At 39.5% G+C, this 18,374-nt stretch overlaps 1 protein-coding gene across 1 annotated transcript in view; it reads left to right on the top strand.

Moving 5' to 3' along the window:
* Positions 1–18,374, top strand: part of LOC131431458 (histone-lysine N-methyltransferase MECOM) — a 212,617-nt gene that overhangs the window by 85,494 nt on the left and 108,749 nt on the right. Inside the window, exon 3 of the mRNA XM_058597185.1 lies at positions 8,287–8,656. The gene's annotated coding sequence lies outside the window, so the exon portion shown is untranslated. The remainder of the gene's footprint in view (positions 1–8,286; positions 8,657–18,374) is intronic.

The following is an 18,374-nucleotide window of genomic DNA, read 5'->3' as shown; positions in this document are numbered from 1 at the left end:
AAGTGTTTTTTATTGGCACTTCGCAGTAGTAGTGTAGACATAGGCTACCGAAATTGAATTAATTTATGATTAATTGTTGGCTCGCTATGCAAATGTTAGCGGCTACTGTTGAAAAAGGAGAAAAAATCGGCTGCGGGTTGCCTTAGGGAAACTTGAGCTGGCGAAGTCGACTGAAGGTTCCAGACTACCGGTCACTCAGCAAGGTGTCAAATTACACAACTGCTGGTTGGATGGCATCGAAGATCCGTCGAGCGTGGGAATAGCTTTAGGTGCGAATTTTGAATCATCTTCTTCTAGCATGGAAAACGGTTTAGGTCTCTGTCAAGGTTAACCCGTTCTCAGCGGTTTCGCGGCCGGATGCCCGAACGAATGCTCACTATTTTTGGGTTGCCACATCGATCTTAGATTTCGTGAAATATTGTCGTTACTTTCACTGATCCCATCGCGTGTACGGAATATTTCCCGGCATAATAATTAGCAGCCAGCAAAGCATTCCGTACGGAAGAAAAGACGATCGCAGTCACCTGTTTAAACACAAGCCCATTAATTTAAATGTTCAAACAATTTCAGTATCTCGTTGCGTTAAACGCCGCTTGTCAAAACATTGCAGGGGGAAGTGGTCGAGCCATTAGTGGCAAGCAGGAAACACCGGCAGCTAAAAACGAAAAATAAAAAAAACGTTTCGCTGTGTAAGCAACGCGTAGAAATGTGTTAAATTGTAGTAATGTTCATAATTACGGTGGGAACTTTTTCCGTTCGTGAGACGGACGGTGGCAAGTCAGTGGGCTCAGAACAGGTGGCGCTTCGTGAGAAATATTCCCCCATTTGAGCGAAAGAGGTCGGTACAAGCAGGAAAACCAATGCGATGCTTGCTCGATCGCTTTTCTCGAAATGCGGTTCCAACGGTGATGGGTGGAAACTGACAGCCGAGCCGCCGACGATTGTTTTGTGCCGCCATCGTCAGATGTCATCAGTTCGAATGTGACGGTTCCGATGGAGAAGTGTCAACTCCAACTGCTAGGTGAGAGAAAAAAAATAACGAAACAGCCGGATCCGAATGTCACGGCAATCATTCCACAGGAGCACACCAGACGTTTGACGACTCGTCGATAATGAGTTGGTCGGCGATGTCAAATTAGAGCAGGACGTGTGAAAGTTGCTACTACAAGCTCCACTATTCAAAGAGCTGCTTATCATCCTTGGGAAAGTGTAGTGCTCTCGAGTTCGATCACTCTTAACCGGTTGTTTTCTTTTTCTCATAGAAAATACGTAACGAAAATGCACTGATTGTTAGCTCGTGTGTTTCGTTGAAAGTGCATTTGGTAAAATGTTTTTTCTTTATATCACTCAGGAGAACCAGTAATTGTTCAACATTTATCAGTGAATTTAGTAACTTCTGTAAGTATTCTTCAATTTAATATATTGATCGTTATAGGCACCATACAGAACTCTTTGCATCGTTTTGGTTTTCTTTCATCGACCAGTGATCGGAGTCATATAAGTAAGCCTCATACTGAAATAATAGAATTCTTTTGATTTTCAAACTTAATACCCTCTGCCTAACAAAAAATCTTATCATGTTTGTGTAATGATTTAAACAGGTTACTCTAGCAAACGCCAAAAAAATTAACAACTCGTTTTATTTTACTATATAGAAAACGAGAACGGCAAGATATTTTTTTTACTGTGTCTGCAGATGCAAGTTAGAGGACAAGGATCGAATTTTTGTTATTTATTCATCAATATCAGAACCAAAATTCTGAGCCTGGTTTCAGAAACTGAAACTGAATTCAAAAACTAAATTCGAAGTCCAGATCAAGAGCTCCGTGAATGAATTTAGTTTTTAGAATTATGAAATCGAAAAGTTCTAGAACTAAATTCTGGACTTGAATTCCAGTTGTTGCTACTGTTGGTGGAAGGTCTTCACCACGACGTCCAGTTCCGTGTAAGGCTCAAGAGAAAATGAAGGATTTTTGACTAGGGTTTATCTTTAATACTCGTTTAGTTGAACATCGGGACTACTAAGGAGTGTATCGATAAGTAGTTAGCAACATTCAAACAGTTATTACTCTGAAATGGCTTAATTTTTTCCAGTGTGTTTTGCGGTGACATGTTTGTTTACATGTCAATAACAGCTACGCAAACGATTGGTTTCGGTACGGTTTATCGTTTCAATGATGAGTCGAAATGATACGGAAACGCGAAAGAAAATATTGCACACTTGGTGCTCACAAAGTGGTGTCACGTACAACGAAATTGCAAAACGGTTGAAAGTGCACCACACCAGTGTCAAAAATATTATCGAGAAGTTCGGTAAGACCTTTTCATGAAGGATTTGCCCCGATCCGGTAGGAAAACGGGTCCCAGCCAGCCCGGCCGGGACTTAAAACTGGTTGAGTACACCAGGAAAAACCCATCGGCGTCGACGCGGGATTTGGCCAAGTAGTTCAACACCAGCATCGGGATGATTCAACGGATCAAAGTTCGGAACTCCCAGAAAAAGGTAAAAGAAACAGAAGGTGCCGAAAAGTCCCTGGTACAGTAAGTTCAGGCCAAAACGAGAGCGCGAAAACTGTATAACCGGATTCTACAGAATAAAGACGGATGCATCCTGAACGACGACGAATCCTATGCCAAGGAAGACTCTCGAGCGCTGCTCGGACCGCAATATTATACGAAATCGGTGTACCAGGACCTGGAGGACGCTGACACCACGGTGGCGATGGAAAAGTTTGGGCAGAAGGTGTTGGTCTGGCAAGCAATTTGTACCTGTGGTTTGCGGTCGTCGATTTTCTTCACGAAGGGCACAATTAACGCCAAGGTGTACGAGGAAGAATGTTTGAAGAAGAGAATGCTGCCACTGTACAGAAAGCATAAGGCTCCTCCTCTCCTCTGGCCGGATTTGGCTTCAGCCCACTACGCCAACACAGTTCTACAGTGGTTGTCAAAAAATAATGTACAATTCGTGGAAAAGGACATCAACCCTTGGTGGGTCTTCGGCCAATTGAAAGGTATTGGGCAATTGTCAAGCGGCACTTTCTGAAGGAAGGTACAGTGTCCCAAAACATGCAGGAGTTCAAAAAAACTGGACAGCTGCCACCAGGAAAGTCACAAAAGTAACTGTGCAGAATTTAATGATGAATGTCAAGTCCAAAGTGCGAGCGTTTCACAGAAACTAGGATTTTCTTCAATATAATCAGTGAAATGCATAAAAATGTAATTTTTCTACAATATATCAAAACCTGATTTCAAAATATGTTTTTTTTGCTTTTTTATTCAATAATCAATGTTGCTAACTACTGTTCGATACACTCCTTACTTTTGGATGACTACCACCATTAGCGGAGCTGTAAAAGGGCCTTACATGAAGTACATGAGTATCGTTACTATGGTTAAAATCAATGGTTCAGGGTTCCAGTTGCTTGCCCATCCACCTTGTTCACCTGATTTGGCTTCTTTGAACTATTATCTGATCCCAAACATCCAGTCATCTTTGAGAAAACGATGTGAGTTTCGTATTGGAGTTTTAGACCGCTACTTCCGGGACCTGATACCGAAACCTGTATAACCAGAGTAAGTTTGTGTGGCTATCAACTAATATGACCTACAAATTTAGAAGATGTTTTCCGTTCTCCACTAATCGAAGTGATGGAGCTATCTCGGACCACTTCGCGAAATCTATCCCAAGTCTTGTGGATTTTCGTACTCTAGAAATGGACATTTAAAAGGTCTTAGGCATGTGCGACATAAGTGTGAATTGTTGATTACTCAACGAAAACGGAATCACCCAGGATGATGCACTTCTTACCTGTACAGCAGTCCGTGGTGTAATGATGAAATAAGTTGTTCTATGATTTATTGGACCTTAAGCAGTTGTCTCACCACAATGGTCATGGCTTGCTATGCATTGATTATTATATACCAGTTTGTACCCACACATTCACCCTCTTCTATAAAAAAAAAATTGAGCTTAATCTATCTGGCATATACCGTATTGACATGCGCCATCTCTAGAGCATGTTTAGAAGAGTATTTAGTTCTAGATGCATAATTTGTGAATTGAAAATTAAATCTTGAGATTATAATATAACAGAAAAAAGAGAACTGTTCGTATAAATAAAATTTCCCTACTGGAGATACGTTTATTTAAATTTCAGTTCTATTATGAATTTCCCATATCAAGCTTCGAATGGCCAAACAAACCCTTAGGCTATTCGCGACACTGTGAAGAATCTATGACAAGCTGTTGAATAATTTATAATCGTCAAAAATACATCTGGCACAAGTTGGTCCCATAGCTATATTTGAACAGCTGCTTTAAAAAGATTTTATTTATAGTGTTACTGACCCTTATTACCGTTCTCACTTCCACTTTCACATTAACTTCACTTACACGTCACTTCACTTGATTTTCCCTATTACCAGTATCACGCTCAGTGAAGTAAACACTGAAGTGAAAAAAATCATTTTTTCCAACAAAATTTTGGTGATTTGATGTTTATAATAACAACAAGCTCATCGAACTAATTACATTTTCCGCTGAAGCGACTTTCGTGATAAAAACCTACATTCACTTCACTTGATTTTCACCGTGTAGTGATATCGGTAATAAGAGCCACTGTATCAAAAGTCATTTGATTAGTGGAGTCACCACGTGAGTTTTTGGATTGCGGATCTAATTGTGATTAAATCGAATGCAATAGCTTTTGCAGCAATATCTCAGAAAAATTCGTTCGAAAAATGTGTAATACTGCTGGTAACTTGACGCGAAAACTGGAAGCGAATGCATCAATTTTCGATTCACCCTTTGAGCCAATGCATCTAACATAGATAGCGGATCACACTCTAACAAATGAGTTTAATATATAAGATGAATAGTGGAGATGTTACGAAGCTCGTGAATGGCATTCTAAGCAGTCTATTTTATGTATTTATCCACACTTGAAAATTCGCGTGACGCAATCGAACTAACTTCTAAACAGCTTCTAAAATACATCGTTCAGCTTCTATGTAGCAGGAAAGTTTACTCTCGTACTCCTAAAAAATGAGGAAGTTCACTCGGAAAGGTTCTGTAGTTCCCGTGTCAACAAATAACTACGCGTTTTCCTAAGCTGCAAGAAATTTCTTTTTGTAAATATAAGTTCTCTTCGGCGTGTAATTTTAAGTAGCAAGAATGTGAATATTCTTAGTAAATATGCAATTTTTGATTGCTTGGGTTCATACTAGAGACGTAGGTATTTTCCCAGTGAATTTACTCTAAACTACTTATTGAATTGGTACAGAAAAAACAACGATTCATGAAGTATATATCTATTTTGTAACATCCTTGTCAAAATTAGTCCTCGTAACCGAAATCGAAGTGCATGACGTTGCTAAACGCATCATATCGTTATCGTACTTCTTCTTCTTCTCGTGTTGTTTGGTTGGAAACTCACACCACTCACACATTGAGAATTCCACCGAAGGTTCTTTATCGAACTGTTTACCTGTTTACATCTAAACTGCTCATTCTTCCAATCAATCGGACATATTTCTCATTTTCATCATGTTTTCAATGTTTTGATACTACAGCAAACACAATTCATTATGTTTCATTATGTCACTATCAAGGCTAATGAAATGAATGTGCGCGATCTGACGATCCGCTCAGTAATGCGCGATTTATCAAATCCGCCATTTTGCCTTGCGCGGCCATGTCACCCGCTTCTTTTGTGCGCGACGTTTCCGGTCCGCTTTTATTTTTTTATTTAAATGCACGACCTTCCTGGTCCGCTCTGTAATGCGCGATTTTGATGATCCGCTTTTCCAAAGATAGATCAATTTTTTATCCTTTATTGCGCGACTTTCGTTGTCCGCTCATAATGCGCGACCATAATGATCCGCCTTTTTCAATTTTAACTGTTACGCAATCTCTTAGGTCAGATCTTTTTCTTTCAAAGCGAACTTTGTGTCTAAAAGATTACGGCGAATATCTATAATTGTTTCCTGGGTGATTCCTTTTCGGGTGTACAAAAATTATTATTATATCACAGGCGGTTCTTATTATTTGCTGCAATAAAAATTGCAGCACCTGGCAAAGGATCGCCATTGTGAATTGTTGATTACTCAACGAAAACGGAATCACTCAGGATGATGCACTTCTTACCTGTACAGCAGTCCGTGGTGTAATGATGAAATAAGTTGTTCTATGATTTATTGGACCTTAAGCAGTTGTCTCACCACAATGGTCATGGCTTGCTATGCATTGATTATTATATACCAGTTTGTACCCACACAATAAGTGTAACATAATTTTTTATCTGAGGGCCCCTCCCGAAACGAAATCCTGGGTACGGGCATGGTTCAACTTGAACCGTTGAGGTGGTGCATTTACTCACTTCTGAAACTATGCAAGTTGACTTGCTTCATTTTGTTTGCGCTTTTAGTTTTCGGCAAAGATGATGAATTGTAAAAAAAACTAATTTCTAGCTTGTATCTAATTGAAATTCAGTGATTGAAACTATATCCAACCGAAATAACAGCAATGCTCAATGGTGAAACATTGTGTATGTTATGACAAAGTCATAAAGTTGTAACATTTTCGGATCATCTCCAGCATTAGCAAACACAAAAGGCCACGGTCAAAGCAGTTGAAGATAAAACAATCCCCGTACAACAAAGCCAGCCGAGTTGAAGTGAGTGAGAAAAGCGCTAGCTCATCTTTCCTATTTGGAATGCAAAATAGTTTGTACACAGAAGAGACATACATTTTTTTGACGAGCAGGCCATGCGTCTGTCAGTTCATTTGAATGCCAAGTATGCGAGTTAGTAACCACCGCCAGGGAGGCAAAACAAGACGTACGCATTCAAAGCACGGTATCCTGATGCAATGCCGCCGCCGGTTAAACTGATTAGCGTGGGACTTTTTTGGACCATTTTCATAACAGTAGCGAGACACAATCAGCCATTGTTTCTACCATATTTCGCGACCATTTGAATACCGAACCGCTTGGTTTACAAAATATTATTTGATTTACTCATTAGCATGGAGCCGCCTGGCTTGTTATTCAATGAAGAAATCATCCGGAGTTCAGCCTCAGCCTCAAACAGTAAAACACGAGTTCCGCCTGTTGTACATACCTGGGACCGAAAGGAAGACCATGTGCGGTAACCGGCAAACTTCGGATACCGACTCGTAGCGAACTTATGCCGATGAAGATTGTGGATGATAATTGATACATGCTTGCCAAGTATAATGGAGTAACATGTATATACTTATTTTGTCAGACATTGCTCTCATCCGTTCCGCGACGAGTTCCTTCTGCAGCATGGCTGGGTTTCCTAATCAAACAGTGCGACAACGCGGCCCGTTGCCAAGTCGACTCTTCGCCCCGTCGCGTCGGTGGTGGCGGGTTGACGGGCGCGAAAAGAGAAATCGAACACCCCGAGCACGGGTGGATGGATCGCGCACACGAAAGAACACAACCCCCGTCTAATGAATACCTCGGATTTCGATTTCATCAAAACCGCGAGGTGGTGTAGACAATGATCTTCCTACTTTTGACCCAATTTCCAAGATTACATTCTTTTGTCTGTGGTGTTGACTCTGCTCTTGTGCTCTATCTCCATCTGTCATGGGTGGTTTGCTGGTTGTTACTCTCGGTAGGTAGGTCGGTACTTTGCGCCTTCGTCGACTCAAGGCATTCGAACAACTCGAATTCGGGCGCACGAGTAATTGGTATTTGGTTCGCTTTGTATTCGAGCCCATGTTCGGCGGCTAATGAGCATACTTCACGCCGAGCAAATAATCAATCAATGGATTTATTGGATTTGAAGCCAACGGCCCTGGGGATAAAAGGAACCGCACAACCACCGCGCCACCGAGTGTCAATCGCATTTGCATAATTGGGCACGCCTACGGAAATCGATTGCACCAGCATCGAATTATTTGGCACAATATCGAGTAACCAGTCGTGTTTGTGAAAGCTCATTGCAAGAAAAGGGAACGATGAATAGTAGTATCGACTCACTGTTAGGTTACTGTTTGAGAAACATTCACTAATCAGTAACATCAGGTCATTTATTCCGTTTCCAATGGGTCGTACTTTTCCAGTCTAGACAAACTACAATTTTCCATTCGATCTGGTTCGTCATTATCAAAGCGTGGAATCTTTTCTGCTGTGTGGCGTAGCTTCACCTTGTCGAAAGTATTACCCGAAGCCTTGATATTAATTAATCACTCTTTCAGATCGTGTTATATGAAGCAAACTGTAACCGTTCCTTCTTTTCGTGAACTTGTCATTCCAGATATCATCATCAGCAATAGCAACAGCATCAACACATAAATGAGACTCACCTTGCGAAACCTGCTGCCTCGCTACCAATGGATGTCTAAAACCTTGAAGAAATCAATCAACTCTTCAGCGTAGAGAGAATAAGAAAAAAAAAATCTGACCAACCTGCCCCGCTAACTGTCTGCCCAGAAGACATAAAAAAAATGGATCGACTCTAATCACTTCAGACTGCTCCGGTCGTAACAAAACAGCCGTAACGAGACGAAAGACGCGTTCGGGCACGGATCTTAATTTTTGCGACATTGTTTTAGCGACTCGTCAACCTCTTCTTTTCCAGCGATTTCGAACGAAAAAATAGAAACCGCACCTAATTGGGGGAAAAGGTAAGTGACAAACTTGATACTTTTGTTTCTTGTTTTTTTCTTTCCTCTTCAAGTTTTGTAGAACCAATTCTCTTTGGATTAAATTTAAAATCGTTCACCCCCGATCCCACAGCCAAAAAACCTAATGTTGCGTGGGTTTCGATTGCATGATGATTTTGGGTCCAACGAACGTAACCAAAATCACATTATAATGGGAAATCAGTTCGATCGGAACCGAATCATCCGACAAAGTTTGACAAGCTGTTGTTCATCTCGTACCGCTTGCCGCGCTACCGCTACCGCGTTGCCTTTGCTGGAATAACGGCCGATGAGACCAGGGGGAGATTCACTTTTGTTTGTAAATCCGGTCCGGGCCGGTTGATGGATGATGGGTGATGGATTCGAGATCACACCGCCGTTGGGACCATGTTTAGGCAGAGTCTAGTTTGCCGGACCGATTCGAACGGAATTATCGATGAACTGGGAAGATTAAAAAGTAAGATGACAGTGACATGTTCGACGTTGTGATTCGATACATTTTTCGATTTTGAAGGATTTAATTAGGCAGAGAAACCCGTACGGAGCACCGTGGTTAGATGATGGTGCTTGCTTCAGATTAAAAATGATGTTCAGTTCAGATTCTCAAATGTACGGTTTTAACGCGGTCAGATATGATTCTATACATACAGTAACAGTTACTTGAAAGGAAATATTAAAATGTTGGGGGAGTAGAACTAGATCGAGAAAAATGACCAGAACAACATTACTTTTGCCTCGTGCATTCGTTATTATTCTCTGACATTCGCGATTGAATTTAGAGTACACCAGAATAATCACAATCATCATGGAATTCAAATTTTCTTACACATTAGAAATCAACTAGCATCAGGGAAGGAGATCTAAAGACACCTGTGTGATTTTCTCGACCTCGGACGACGATTTTAAGGTAGTGAGCAAAATGTCAGTCGCATAACTGAACTAGAAAAATTAGGGGTTGGGACATGTCGTAGTCTGCAATTTCATTGGTTTTCAAAGGTCGCTTTGAAAAAAAAATTGTTTCAATGCACCTAATGATGTAATGGTGCTTTTCTCATTGAGGATTTATGAGGAAATCATGATTTTTCATTTTATAAGATGCACATAAACCGAGCGTCGTATTTCACAAAAATTTATATTCAAGAACATGTAAAATTGTGTGATTTTAAAATTATATGGCTTGACTTTAAATGAAATGAAAAACAAAAGATCGATAGCAACAGCGCGACTTGAACCGAGAAACATTAGATTACAAAGCACAGCGGTTGATCGACTAAACCACAGAAGCACATATTTGCTTGTTGAATAATCCATACAACGGCAGTTGGTGGTCGAGTGCAAATTACACTCGGAGCGTGTAAAATTCTGTGCGAGTGGAATATTGCGTCATTTGACAAATTAAGTAGGTTTGAATTGCATCATTTGTAAAACTATGTAACCTGTAAAATTTATGTTTTTTATAGTTTATATTGGAGATTTTGACTGTTTCCGATGTGTTCTATTGGAGATTTTGACAGGTATTATTTGGAACAGACCTTGGCCCAGTTTTGAAATATTTAGCTTTGTTTTGCATCGCCGCTCAGTATAACTGTTTGCAATTTTCAGCACTCTTCATCCTTTAATTCAGGAACCGGAACTCAGATTCGGATGAAATTAAAGAGGTTGTATGGAACCACAAGACCTTTCATTTGAACCTAAGCCGGTCAAGCCATCACTGAGAAAAGTGAGTGGATAATTTCAAATTGATGTTCTTACATTAATCATCCAGTAACTTCGGAACTGGAAGTAAAATTAAAAAGGCGGGTTGGTAATGTCAGAAACATAACTGGATGTCGTGAATACGAAAACAACTGACATGTTCCTTAACACTTCCGAATATCAATTAGTTGATCAATTGTATGAATTATGCAAGCATTCCCCTTTTCCACATTTTTCTCAAAAACAAAGAAGGCTTCACTTGATCTAGATTACTGTGAATTTCACACAGCGAAAAGTGCAAAAATCAAACCAAACAATTCTAGATTTGCACTAAACTGAGGATATTTCCCTTCGATTTGCGAGCAAGAAATCCTAATAGTTCATTAGAAAACATTTAGAGCCATTCGAACGGCTGATTTTGTGTGATGCTCTCCACCGTTGCTTTTTCATCAATGCAAATGAATGGCAGCTGTGACGTAATCGCTCTTGTCGGAAGCGAAACTAGCTTTGCAAACGACACAAAATACATCTGCTCGCAGTGGCGATAGAATCCAAACTGATCCTATTTTTGTTGAGAGGCTTGTTTTTACCGGATTTAGTTTGTAGGCGGTTCTAACGACTATAAAAATAGCAGCATATAGAATTTTAATGTCGATTATTTCATTTCGGATTTGCATTTCATTGAAAGAAACTATCCGGATTCTGTACGGGATTCATTCCTGCCTTTCAGAAGGACCAAATTGTGGAACTCACTACGATATTAAACACTGTTCGGAACATTTTCTCGAACGATTAGTTGTACAGCAGCAGATGTTTTGTTCTCTTCCTCAGAACGCGTTCTAATTGGCTGGTGTTGATATGGGTCAAATAAGACAGGTTTTTCAATAGTGTACTATTGATATACTTCAATGATTTTTCTCTACACGCTTAAGTTGAAAATTTTCGATTCTATTGGTAGTTAGATTATATAAATCCTTTTACAGATCACTGAACTATAAGGTTTAAAAATACGAGAAAGGCAAACGCGCCTTATGAATTATCCTCTTTGATATTCGTTTATACCAAACATTTCAGAAAAGTTTAAAAGTTTAGTTTTTTTGAATTATTTGAGATTATGTCACACAACTGAATATTTTATCATAAAATTGTGATCATATTTCCGATGGCATGTAGCAAAAATTATGTTAATTCGTTAGATACAACAAGAGATATACACGATCAAAAACTTATTACTCTCTCAGAGGGTAAAAAAGGCAACCCATAGTAAAGTAAGTCGTATTCACGACAAAACTTATCTCTCTTTCTCTCTTAGAGGGTACATTACGGTGTTAAGAATTTTTTTCCTTTCGCAACATTTAAGTCTATATTGTTCAGGAGAAGTAAAATACAGATTAATCTGTATCTGTGGCAACCTTGATTCGCACGGCATATTTCGAGACGACACCCATACTAGTTGTATCAAAATTTTCTTTTTCGTATTGCGAGACAGCGTTACTGTCGTAATTAAATGTGTTAGATATCACGGTCAAAAGGCGCCCCATACTAAAGAATTCACGACAAAAATACTTATAGATCTGTATACGTGTTTCGCACGGCATATTTGTATATTAGTATAAAGATGTGTTCAACATCATTACTTCCACTTTCGCATTGCCGTTCGTAATTGAATGTGTTAGTGACGGCGCAAATTATTTAAACTTCTCGTGTGTGTCTTGTTTCGGATACAGTTGCTCGGAAAATGGTAGGAAAGCGACAAAATTCACATAGTTCTTTATTATTATTTTTAGCACTAAAAAGTGCTTTTGAATAGGCCTTGCTGGACTTTTTGGCTGTCTTTCTACCGGTTTTCGGTGCCATCGTGCTAACGGTGTCTCGTACGTTCAGAGTAGCTGCTTTAACTAAAATGACGCTATTTCTCACATCACATTCCATGTTATACCTGCTACTGGCAGCGGTGCACGGAGAGCCCTTTGCCAAAATTCCTTTGTTTGTACGCAGAACGGGAAACAGTGAGACGACAGGTCCTCGATGTTGATCTCGTGTGTCTTGTTTCGGGAACAGATGCTCAGCAAATGGTAGGAAAAATGAACCACTCAACTTTTATATGGATGCTCTTGTATAGATGCAGACATCTCGCGTTCTGATTGGCTGGTGCTGTCATGGGTTAAATCAAACAGGTTTTTCAATAGTGTACTAGTGAAAAACTTCAATGTTGTTGCAATACACGTTCAAATTGAAAATTTTCTATTCTATTGGTAGTTAGATTATATAAATCCTTCTATAGATCACTGAGCTATAAGCTTTCAAAATACGAGAATGGCAAACGCGCCTTATGAATTATCCTCTTTGACACTCGTTTATACCAAACATTTCAGAAAAGTTTAATTTTGAACTATTTGAGATTATGTCACACAACTGAAAATTTTATCATAAAATTGTGATCATATTTCCGATGGCACGTCTAAAGAATTATGTTGATTCATTAGATACAACAGGAGATATTCACGATCAGAAACTTATCACTCTCTCAGAGGGTAAATTTTGAAAAGGCGCCTAATAGTAAAGTAAGACCTTTCATTTGAATCTAAGTTTGTTTAAATCGGTTCAGCCATCTCTGTTTAGTCTTTGCGTCATCAGTGAAAGTCAAAGTCAGACTTTACGTCTGCTTAAAGGTTAAATTTGAACTGTTTAAGTTTGTACTAAGCACTTCAATTTGAACACAAAAAAATAAATGTCCATGGAAATTTTCAGAAAAAAAAATCGAGTTTTAACTATTTTTTAAATATTTTTAGAGAGGCTGCCACGGTTGGCATAAATTCTTTTGGCATAAAACCGTTTGGCATAAAATCATTTTCCATAATAGTTATTTGGCATAACGGTAATTTGGCATAACAGATCAACTTGCTGCTTAAAAGAATTTGTTCTAATTTACAGCGATTTCAAGGGGTCTATTGGGGCTGCGCCTCTATGTTTTTAATGACCTGCTGTCCGACTTCGCTGCCGCTGTTCATCTATGACGAACTTTTTACTACAGAATTTAAAAAATATAATATCATCGAAATGTTTTGACCGAATATAAAATTCACATTTCGTACGAGTTTTTCTTGCAAAACAGCACTCGATCGAAACACAAACGAAATTTGACATAAGATTAAAATATTGCGAGTCCAATTATTATTATGCCAAACGGAATTATTCCCAATGACCTTCTGCCAAAAGACGCTATGTGATGGAGAAAAAAAACGTCATGATTGCACCGAAAGCCATTCCAGCGAATTGTTTCAATAAGAACCAGCGTAAGACTGTGTCAAACTAATTCTAGAACACAACCTATCACTTATCACAAACTCCGAATGGTTCTGAAATCAATTTTTATGTAAAAATATTTGTAGCAAACACTTCAGCCATACGAGCAACTAATATAGTAGAGAATCACTTCAACCTTATCGTGACCTACACACCAAAAAAAATTGAATTTTACAGGTGACTTAATCTTTCATACGATGTAATTCAGAAAGACCTAATTTGTCAAATGACGGAAAATCTCATTTGTTATGACTAAATATTAGATGAGCTTGAATGTTACTGGTTTCGACTGTAACTGGCGTTCTGCTAGCAGGTGCGAATGTATGAATTTAAATGCACCTTTTACTATCCAAGCTGATGCATGCTTCTGTGGATCGGTCGATTAACTGACATACTTGCGATCCAATGATTCTCGGTTCAAGTCGCGACGGTTGCTCTCAGTATTCTTTTTTTTTATTTCAATGAATTTCATGTATGGAGTTTTAGACACAATATTAAATGTTCTTTCACGTAAATTTGGGTGAGCTGCGACGTTCCATTTATGTGCATCTAATAAGATGTAAAATCGCAGGGTTTTTTTTAAGTGTGTACATCAACTGTTTTTACTTTCGGTGCACACTCAGAAAAATTTACATCTCTATGGATGCACATAAAAGGAGCGTCGCGATTTACTCACACTCACAATTCAAAGCATGTAAAGATAAGTCATATCATTAGCTTTACAGTTAATTTAGCTGAAGCTTACATCGATACAGACACTAAATTTATTTTTTCATATCATCACCGAAAAAAATATGGCATACTTGAATTTACGTCAAGCGTAAATTTAATTTTTTCCAAAAAGGTTCATGAATTCCTTCCTATACAATCTTGCTGGCTGCCGACAAATGATCTTCGAACAATTGTATTATGTTGGTGGTCGATTATTTGAACACATCAAATATTTTTACCAACTTGGCGTGCGAATATCTCGGATTTTCGCGATGCGTGTGTAAAATGTTGAAGCATTGCTTTTTTTGCTTCGATTCCATTTTTGAGAGTGATGCGCAAATGTCAAAATCTAACAAAAGGCATCATGTAACTCTCATCCATCTTTAAAATGAAGTGTGTATACCCAGGATGAACAAAAAACGCATTAAGGTGAAATTGACGGATAAGTTATAGTAAATACCAAAGTCTTAAAAGAAATTCTTGGCATTACATTCCTTCTGTGGAATTTGGTCTTTCTGTTTTAACAGACTTCGCAGCCAATTCATATCGTACAGAATCATTGCATGGCTAGTGTCACGATCCTTCTGAAACTTAGAATGCTTTCAGGTCGGGGCTCAAACATACGAAAACTGGGTTGTAAGACCAGCTTTAAGTACACTTTAGTTAAAAAAAATCACAGCTAGCACCCACTGAAAATAGCCCACTCTGCACGATTTTTTTTTTCATAAATACGTTTGTTTCTTAAGGCAATTTACATAAGTTTTTCTTCGCCGTAGCACGACTTTTACATAGAATTCTGATCCTAATATAATACTAATATAGTCACAACGATTTGAGTTTAATAAAACATATTCCTCTTACTTTTTAAATATCATATTAGGTATTTCGTTATACTCTGCACAATGTTATCAATAAATACTGAACTTAAGCAGTATCTAATCGAAATATTCACAATTTTGGTCACGGTACATCTTACTATCGTATGCTAACATTGAATCGCGATCTCATCCCTGTCCCTGTTGGTCAACAATAAACTCATAGTTTTTCTTACATTCGGTGCAGCTACCGCAATAGCCTCCGACTTGGTGCAATGGCACATCTCGCAATACTTACATTCGAATTGTACCTAATCACCGACCTAGTCGCCATCACTTAGAAGTTCTCAACATTGTTCTGGGACGGTACGGCAATGGTCTGCCGTAGTTCTGTTCCGAAAGGTGCACAAATTTCAACATCTTTCAACCTCGAAAAGTGCAACAATGCCACCTTGAGTGAGGGAAAACCTGCAGCTTTGCATCAGCCGTATGTTCTTGTACGCCTTTCCGCAGCGGAGATGCCCTAGAAAAATCGTTTCCACAATCAGACGTAGATCTGTGCCAACTCTTTGATATCTGGCAGCAGTGCCCCCGCAGGGGATGAGGAAATTGAAAACGGAGTGGAAATTGCACTTATGTTGCCGCCATTGCAACCACGAGAAGCAAGAAGCAGAAGCTTCGAATTCAAACGCGGACACACGAGAGACCACAAGTAGAACAATGCAATCAAGCCGAACCGAACCGTCGACGATGATGATGACCCGGAGGCGATCGGACCTCGGAACAGCCACAGCAGCCGATCAATTTAGGTGTGCAGTGTGCGCCTCCATTATCCGTCCGTGTATGAATTTTGCGGGGCCAGGAGGGTGAGCAGGGTTAGCAAGCGACCGCTTGATTGCAGCAGATGCTGCTGCACTAATGTGCAATCTGCACACTATCGCCGCTAGAGGTATCACGCTTTCCTCCTCGCAATGCCACTGCAAATTGATGCACCGATGGTACCATTTGGTTCCTTCGGCGGTCCGCTAGAGCCAAAGTGCAGAAGTAGTTCATTTTGCGCGGGCGCGGTCCGGATCAAATCAATTTAATAGCGCGCAGTTAGAACGAGAAAGTGCCCATCCATCGTTAAACGGTGCACGAAATGAAATGGCTGCAGGTTATCAGACCTCAAATGGGGATCTAAGTCCTTCCGAACCGAGTCAAAGGTTGGTAAACAGAGAAAAAAAAACTTGCTCAAAACTTGACTTTTTTTGACTTTGAACACCATACGAAAATAAACAAACGTTTGATGAATGAACTCTCTAGTGTTAAACACTCACAACAAACCCCACGCAGCCTGTTATTAACTCGAAAGCTCCCAATAAACAACAAACGAACCTTGGCCCGAGAGACGGACTCGAAAACAGAAACCAATAAACTAACGTTTCGAGAGGGTGAAAAAATATTAATGAGCCACAAATAAATGAATGAATTTGAGTGAATTTCGTGTGTTTGGCCTTTGGTTTCCTCTACCTGGGAACGGTTTGGATTGGTGTGGTCCTTCCAGCCGGATGGTTTGTAAACAAGTGTGTTCACGCTCACTTACTGCCACCTCTCGAGGGACCCTCGTCAGCGTCCATCGGGTGATGCGAAAGCTGCCCCTAAGTAGCTAGCTGGTGCTGCTGCTAAGCCCCCAGATTTCTTGGGCGGTTGGCCGGCCAGTTTAGGTGCTTGAAAATTATCGAACCCAGTTGAAAAGCGCTATGAATATTGATTAACAATTTACGCGAATGAGCTTCGAACATTTCCGATGAGTTTTGACTGTAGTGAAGAAGAGTAGCAAAGATGCGAGCTTGTACTTGTACAGAAAGAGATGTCAGAGTTCAATTGTGTTCGTAGACGAGAAAACTGAAGTGTGGATATTTTTCCGCAACAGCGAGCATGTTTTGGCGAACAATGCACCGACTGTGGAGGTGGAGGGGAGGGCACTATTTTGAGTACTTGTTTGAAGGTTTTGTGCTTTGGTTTTCTCTTCCTTCTAGGATAGAAGCGGACCGAACCATCCCAGAAGAGAAGATTAGACTTCTTCCGTTTGTTTCGTCGAGATTCTTCAGGAGAAAGATGAGCGACAGAAGTGCTTTCGCTAATAAAAGATTATGATGATTACGGTTTAGGTTACGGAGGTTGAGTTATAATTCCGTGTACTTGGCTGTTCGATGAAATTGAGCCTCAACGAAATAGCGGCTCGAGTCAAACGGCGCTGCTCGAAAGCGTGCGGGGGTGATTTGAATAATGGGAGGCAATATGCCAGCAAATGCTGTCTAGAAGTAAAATATCGCTTATAATTTGTTATCACTTCGCCTGTAGCATCGGAAGAAATGTACCGAAGATACCGAAGTACAATCTTAAGATGTGTTAACGTGTGCACAGCACACAATTTGATGGAATTTGTTGAATGAATGGCAATTGTCTACAATCAAACAAAAATAGAGGAATTAAATATAGATGAAAAAATCATAGTTATATTCCAAATTTCACCTAATGTTTAAGAGAGGAAAATTGCGATGGGTGAAAAGTGAGGCTTAGCAGTTGCTTTTTAAATCATTTTCAATACCCGAAACAGCGCCACTAAAGCTTGCCGAATGCTCTCGAGTACGTATGATGAGACTGCTCTTAATAAAAAGAATTATTTGTTTTTGTAAATACCGACCCGTAGGCATTATTATACCAATCGCTCCCCAATCGTTTGAGGAATTGTTGAATCATTGAAAATAACGCAGAAAGTAATACCAAACTCCTCAAACGCATTCGGTAAGGCTATTTCAAAAATTTGATTTAGCCACTAAAATTACTATAATTTTTTCATATTTATGCTTAATTGGCTTTGCTCCACATTGAGAACTGATTCACATTTCTTGGAAATCACCCTTACATTAGAAAAAAAAGTTATTTAGGGGTTTGGTACCGCATGGTTTGTGCTTAGTGTACATAACTATTAACATTTTTTGCGTTTCGCTTTCAAGCTCATCAGTGCGTCAGCAGTTTATGTTGAACTGCTAACGCCACCTGATCTTTTCACTACTCTGTTTCTAGTTCAATTCCAATGGATTTTTATTCATTCTATCATTGGTCCCATAGTGAAAGTGAAAGAACTTTTTCCCAGGTAATGGCGTATGTTTCAATGGCGTATGTTT

The sequence above is a fragment of the Malaya genurostris genome, chromosome 2 (genome assembly GCF_030247185.1).
Source record: "Malaya genurostris strain Urasoe2022 chromosome 2, Malgen_1.1, whole genome shotgun sequence".
In the NCBI taxonomy this organism is placed as follows: domain Eukaryota; kingdom Metazoa; phylum Arthropoda; class Insecta; order Diptera; family Culicidae; genus Malaya; species Malaya genurostris.
Note: the sequence above shows the minus strand (reverse complement) of the source record. Positions and strands in the feature narration are given on the sequence as shown.